At 53.2% G+C, this 7,196-nt stretch overlaps 1 protein-coding gene across 4 annotated transcripts in view; it reads right to left on the bottom strand.

Annotated features, from left to right (window-relative positions):
- Positions 1-6,862, bottom strand: part of Cntfr (ciliary neurotrophic factor receptor) — a 39,874-nt gene extending 33,012 nt beyond the window's left edge. For 2 of the 4 annotated variants that reach the window (XM_048366587.1, XM_048366258.1), the window contains exon 1: positions 6,698-6,862. The gene's annotated coding sequence lies outside the window, so the exon portion shown is untranslated. Of the gene's footprint in view, positions 1-287; positions 2,446-6,601; positions 6,672-6,697 lie in introns of those variants that run through there. The other 2 variants (XM_048366425.1, XM_048366344.1) reach the window with 2 other exon arrangements.
- Positions 6,863-7,196: the final 334 nt, after the last annotated feature.

Below are 7,196 nucleotides of genomic sequence, written 5' to 3' on the forward strand. Positions count from 1 at the left end.
GACAATAAGCACAGACACCTATAGATCCATCTGACCTTCACAAGGAAAAAAATTGTGAAACCAAGCCAAGCTCAGGCTGTGTGTGGCATATGCATGTATGTGTGTGCGTGTTGAGGGGAAGCATGCAGTATTGCTACGCACATTACACCAGCTGCTTCCAGCAATTTCATCTGATTAATAATAAATGCTCCATAATTACAGCAGTTCCCCCAGCCCTTCTTCCTGTGTTTGTGTCAGCTGCCGCCAGGCCAGCCCCCCATGGACCCCATGACCCACTCTATTCTCACCTGCTGCCTTCTAGGAGGCCCAGAGAACGTGAGCTGACTGGTGGTAAAGCTCTCAATCTGAGTTCAGATACTGGTTTCTCCATCGTGGAATGAAAATGCCCCTTGGCTCCAAGCAAAAGTCATCTCGCTTGGGACTCTCTAAAAACCCTCTCCCCCCTATCTGGGTGTAACTTATGACCCCTAACATGGCCTAAAGGCCCAAGTCTGGGGTGTGGGGAGATGAATTCCCATTTCCCAGTCTTTATCATTCACTTGCTGAAAGAAATCTCCATGCACAAACCACCTAGCCTTGGAACCCCATAGGCTCAATGGAGGAAGGAACCAGAACAGGGGCCTCTACCCCATCACACCAATCCCAGACAGCCTGGTCTCAGCCCAGGCTGAGACCCTACTTTGGACCCTGGATGGCTCCACCTCCCCATTCCTGAGGGGGGGGGCCCTCCCTACCCCCTCAGGTCCACATCCCTTCCAGGCCTCCCACCCTAGAGCTCCAAACCAGCTCTATCAGAATCAGCTGCGGGTTTGTGCTGATCTGTTTCTAATCGCTGGGGCCTGGTTCACGCTTGCCCACCCCCCCAATATTGATTCCATTATTTGGAGAGTCATTGACGTCAGGGGCCTGGATGGGTGCCAAAACCGCCTTCTTTCCAGGCCTGGGCCAGGGCTCAGCCCCTTGCCACCCCCCATCCTTTTACTTCATGGAGGGGCCCAGAAAGGTCAACTCATGGGCCAAGGTCACATGGCATCTTCCCTGGGACCCTGGGTTCCTCTTGCATGTTAGGACCACCATGCAGTCCCTTCTCCTGGCGAGTGGTTCTGTACAAAGGCCTGGGATCAGAAGTAAGGTGGATGTCTGCAGAAGAGGGTCTGAAAACCCTCACTGGGATACTAGCTGCAACAAAGAGGCAGGAATGGGGCAGTGGCTCAGAGAAAGGCACTTAGGGAAGATTTTAGTTTCTTTGCCACATATTCATTTGGAACAGGCTGAAGCTGGACTTGAAAGGGTTCCTACTGACTACTTTTTATGTCTGGTATCAGATGTGTCTCCAGACTCTCTAAGAAGGAAATTTTCTGCAGTGTAGTGTGATCGCCAATTACCTTCAATGTTGCCATAATTTAACTAATTGGCACCACTAATTTTGAAAGTCTTTGCTCTGTACAAGTAAAAAATCTGTCTCCTGTGCATTCCCCATCCATTCTTGCCTCAGTTTCCTAGCCTCACACACTCTCTCCCAGAGACATAGTCTAGGTGAGTCTGCCCCTCCTCTTTCTTTCTCTCAGACTAGGTTGCAGCCAATGCTATATGAGCCCCCACTAGCAACTATTGAGCTTTGGCAGGATAGAGTATTTTTAGGATCTGAACCCTGTGTTCTCAGACAAACATTAATAACCAATATAGACAGTTCATGCTGCTCTCAGCAGCTACACTGCCTCAGAGGCCCAGGGTTCTTACTATGGTGCAAGGACCCCCAGTTTAGAGAGAATGAGGGACACACTTACCACCTCAGAGGAATGAAAACATTTCCCACTTTCTGAAAAATCCTAAAGCTGATGAGAAGGAAGAGTGACCTCCAACTTCTCCACAGAATCAGGTTATTTCTCTGCCAATTTTTCTCCATCCTGACCTTCTCAAGGAAGGTGCTATCCTCTGCACTCCTTTCTTGCATGAAGGGAAGTCCTGTTTGTATCCAGCCAGAAAACAACTCGTTTGAGCCAAATAAAGGTGTACTAGAGGAGCCATTGAGTCTCACACTATAAACCCTGGAGAATCCCCTCTCCTTGTGTTCATTCTTCAAGATTTCTTGAGCACCTATTCCCTGCCACGCACTGTTCAGGGAGCTCAGGACACAGTCAAATGGAGCACTGTGTCTGATGGAAGGAGAAAAGAGACATTACTCACTCAAGCGCTGCCCTCCTTGTTGCACCAGGTCTGTGTCCAGATCAAAGCTCAATGGTGAAGAAGGCAGACTCAGGATGGGGGTGGGGAGGTTCTGTCAAGCTCACAGACAACTATGCTACCTCGCTGATTGTTACTTGGGGAATGAAAAGGTAGGGTGTTGGGGTACCCTGGGTCTTCAGAAATCAGTTCTCCTGGACTAGAGATGGTGCAAGTGGTAGAGTACCAACCAGGCAAGCAAGTAAGTGCAAAGCCCCTGCATTCAAGCCCCATCGTTGCACACTAAAAGGAGGAGAAGGAGGGAGGGAGGGAGAGAGAGAATGTGTGTGTATGTGTGTGTGTGAAAGAAGAGAATATTCTGTTCCCTTGTAGAACTGAGGACTCTTTAGTCCCTTCCTAAACTCCATATGGGTCCTCATGCTGACAAAGTCACCCTCATTGTCCGACTTCAGTTGCTCCTGCCCCAGCTTTCTGGAGGCTGTTCTCTCAGAAGAGCAACCCCATCCACTCTAGCTCCTCCTTCCATCCCTTGGCCCTGAGAGCTCCTGGCTCTGGTGACCTCCCAACCCAGAACAGTTTTGAGTTTTAGGAGCTCCCTTTGCTGGCTGCGGAGGTGAAGGGGGATGACAGCCAGCTCTCCATGCGCACGGACCACTAGCCTCCCCAGCCCCTCCCAACAGGAAGCTGGAGTCCCTGTGGGTGTGGTCACCCAGGGCCACTGAAGTTTACACAGCTGAGTTCTCCCTCACTCCCCCAACCCACGGTGGGCCTGGAGGAGGGGGTCAGCTCTCTCTTCCCAGCCTCTTTGCTTCCCAGGACCCCCCCTCCCCAAAACCAGGCACACATGGTCCCCCCCCAATCCATCTGCATTTCAAAGAAAATCCACTCCATATGTTTCCGATTCATTTACACTTCAACTCACCATGGGGGGGCAGAGAGCAGAGCGACTTGCCTCCAAGTCCCTCACCCCCATAGGGGAGCTGGAGAGCATGTGTCCCCTTCAGGGACCAGGAGCAGTTAAAGCCCAGCCATCTCAGCCTGTGGGTGGGGGGACTAAAGGCCAGGTTACTACTGTGGGAGCCCCTATGGGAAGTATAGGATAGCTCAGGTGGCCTTATTCTTCTATCTGTGTAACAGGAGGATACAGAAAGTCCAAGGCCAGATCCCCAAGGCAGGTGGAGCCCAAGGTGGCTGTAGCCTAGCTCCTCCTCCCTCCAGAATGACTTCTCTTCTGGACCGTGGAAGGCAGATCCCTGGGCAAATCCTGGAGCTGGGAAAGGGCTCAACAGGCATTCCAGGGAATACTGTGACATAAGATGACTCCAACCTCTCTCCAATCTGGACAGGGGATATGGGTGTTCCTATCCAGTTTCCTCTTTTCAGCTACCTTCTTACATTGACAAGGCTACCATCTCTCTTAGAATTACCAATTTAGTATCTAAGAATGATCTCTGGAGCCCAGAGGTTAGCCTCATACCTCTTCATTCTAAGGATGATGGGGAGATCTTTGGGGAGGATATAAGCTTTATTTCCTTACCTTTCCTTTTCTACCACAGAAACTACTTAAGGGGTGTGTACGACACACTGAGAACTCTGAGGGCTCGTACCACCACTGCACAACAAGGCACTCAGAACTTCCTGCTACGAGCCAAGGCTTCATGTGGAAGACAAGTCAAGAAGATTTGATGGATTGTTTTCCCACCCCCTCCATCTGCCCAAGTGAGGAATCTAACTAAATATGCATCCCATCTTCTCTCCATCGTTGGAGGGGACAGTTCTTGTTCCAGTCTCTTTTCCTTACCTCGACTGCCCTAACATGTACCACAAATCAAATAAAATCATGGTACATTTGCTTGAGTCCTAAGTTCCTCTGGGGTTGTGTCCCAATCTTAGTGTAGGTCTGAATGTGACTCCCCCAAGACAGACTATGAACATAGCTGTGAGTCCCAGGACAGTGTGAGGTATTAGAATTATAGTCAAAGCATAAGCCCTTAGCCTGAGGACATTCTGATTAGGGATTAAGTGTCCCATATGAATTACCTTTTTAAGTCTAAGTGTGAGCTCCACAGTACCAATGTAGGTCTAAGTGTAAACATGAAGACCCTACTGGACATGTAAATGATCCTAGATGGGAATTCAGAATTTTCAGTGTGAGCACTAGAGCCCCTAATGTCAGAGTGTGAATCCAAGACCTTCATGTGAATATAAGTGTGTCACAGCACTTCATCTGAGGGAATCCTCCAGATCTTGATAGGAGTTTAAGCATGAGCTCTAAATCACTTGACTCCCGGTCTCTGCATGTATATTTAAGTGTAAACCAAAAGGTCTAATATGAAGCTAAGTGAGCACCAGCATCCCTGATAAGTTTGAAGGTGAGACCAGTGAGGAAAAATGAGTGTGCATGCCAAAGGGAGCATGAGTCTTCTGGTCAGAAGCAGCAGCGTCCCGTAGGAGTCCTTGAGTTCAAATGTGAGCCCAACATTCCTTCTGTGAGTCTGAGTGGGAACTTCTAGACTTAGTGTGACTCTAGCTCACAGAATGTAAGTGTGAACTTGGGAAGCTCTCAGGTCTGTAAATCCAGCCTACAACTCCAATGAGCTTCTAAGTCTCACTGTAAATCTGTAAGTTAAAGAACAGAAATGTCTACATTGAGCCTATAGTGTGAGTCCAAGTGTGACCACAGAGCCCTAATCTGAGTGTGAACCCCCGAATGTGAATGTGAATCCACATATTCGCCTCACTGTCCTGGTGTAATTCTGAATACATGCACATGTGATTATGAGTATAAAGCCCAAGACTTTGGAATGAGTTTAAGTGTCTGTCCCACTGTGACTCTTAAGTACGAATTCCCAGAGCCTTTTTTTTTTTGGGGGGGGGGTGCTGAGGTTTGAACTCAGGACCTCATTCTTGCTAGGCAAATGCTTTACCAGTTAACCAGGCTCCCAGCCACCCCCCCCCCCACACACACACACATCCAGTACTGAATGTGAACTTTAAACTCCTAGGCTTTGTGTAGGCTCCGGATCCCCAGTTTCAGTATCATTTCTGACAGAATATGAACCATCTCACCAATCCCAACCAGAGCCCCAGGAGCCAGCTGAAAGGATTTGTGTGGGTTGTAAGGATAGACAAGGGCAGAGTCCTTTCCATTTCCCAAGTCCAGGTCATCCCTACTTCCCTAGGAATAGCCAATTGTTCCAGCCTCATCCCCACACATGCAAGGACTCAGCATCACACCCAGGGTTAGACACCCAGTTTTAGGCCCCCTGGATACATAACAAGTAGAGATGGGCAAACATAGCATTTCAGACTTTTGCCACCTCGGTGATTACAGCTTCACAAACACCCCCAGTCACACAGTCACAAATACACCACATGCAAAACACAACTGGTGTTTCAGACACACTCCTTATAACAGCATGCAGACTCGCACCCAGGGTTGCAGACAAGCTGCTAGCCACACAGACACACACAGCCGATTCTCAAAGAGAGAGACTAGACGGAAAGAGAAAGAAAATCCTGAATTTTCAACAAGGCGTGAAATAGTCCTGCCCGCCTGAAGCTACTGGAGGGGGAGGGGGCCCAGAGAAGCGAGGGAGCGAGCCGAGCAAGCGAGCGAGACGCTGGGTGAGAGGCTCGAGCGAGGAGAGGAGAGGAGAGGAGAGGAGAGGAGAGGAGAGGAGAAGAGAGGAGAGGAGCTGAGCAGGAGAGCTGTCCGTCTGGTGACCTCCGCGCGGCCCAGCCCCCCACGCATGGGGAGATCCACTACTCCGAGCAATACGGGGACACTCAGGGCGGCTCACACGGATCCGCACCGGAGGAGGCACAACAGGGACAGACTCACAAAGAGACACTTGGGAACACAACACAGGCGGAATCACACTCGCCAGAGGACTTACAAAGAGACACGCCGGAGGAGACCCACTGCGTGGAGATACATCCAGGCGGACTCAGGAGGAAACCACAGGCAGGCTCACACCAACACACACACACACACACACACACACACAGAGCCAGATTAGCACGGACACACAACCCAGGCAGACGCGCAGCCCTCCGTTCACACCCCGGGGCGCTTTGAAGTCCAGAATGTGGCCGAGAAAGCAGCCGCCTTTAGGGTGCGCGGGGGGCCTCGGCGACCCACCAAGCTCTGGAATGTTCGCAGACCCCGAGCGTGTGGCTGAAGGGTAGGAAGAAGAGGGGACCCTAGCATGAGCCTCCCGGACCACCTCCCTCCAGCCGATTGTCCAGCCCCACCAGCACCAGCTTGACCGCCACCACCACCACGCCCAACCCCTGGCGCGCCCGGACGTGGGGGGTCGCTTCTCCTGCGCCCCCGCCCCCGAGTTTGCGGGCAAAGTTTCTCATGAACTTTCCTGCCTCCCCACGGCCAGGGGCCCACGCGTGTTCCCCTCACTCTTTCCGTGCAAGCGAGGGCTGCGGGTCCGCGGGTCTGTCCGCCGGGAAGGGTTCGAGGGTCCAAGCTTCGCGCAGCCCGCCGCGGGGTACTCACCGCGCCCTCGGGCCACTGAGGCTCCGCGCCGCGCCCTTCGTCCGCCCCTGGCTAGGGAGCGAAGCCCTGAGCGCTGAGCTAGCACCGCGGTCGGATCCCACAGCCGAACCCCGCGCCGCGCCGCGCCGGCTGGAGCCACCGCCTCCGCTGCCGCTGCCACCGCCGCCGCCGCCGCCCGCTCTGCACCGGCTCCTCGGCTCTCGGAGGCTTTAACCCCCCCCATCCTCCTCCCTCCCTCGCGCGCTCCCTCCCTCCTTCCCTCGCCCATGTGACCGCGGGCGCCCGCTCGGCCGCGCGCGCCCTGGCTCCCCTCCCCCGCTCGCCTTGTCTCTCCGCGGCCGCGCGCCACGACCCCCTCCCCGCCACGGCCCCCGCGCGCCCCCGCCGTGGCACGCTCCCGTGTCTGGCCCGCGCAGCCCGCTCCGGAGGGCACGCGTGCCTGCGCCGGGCCTGGGAGCCCCCCCCCCGCGCGCACACACACACACACACAGCCACTCGC

Source organism: Perognathus longimembris, chromosome 1 (assembly GCF_023159225.1).
Source record: "Perognathus longimembris pacificus isolate PPM17 chromosome 1, ASM2315922v1, whole genome shotgun sequence".
Lineage (NCBI taxonomy): Eukaryota > Metazoa > Chordata > Mammalia > Rodentia > Heteromyidae > Perognathus > Perognathus longimembris.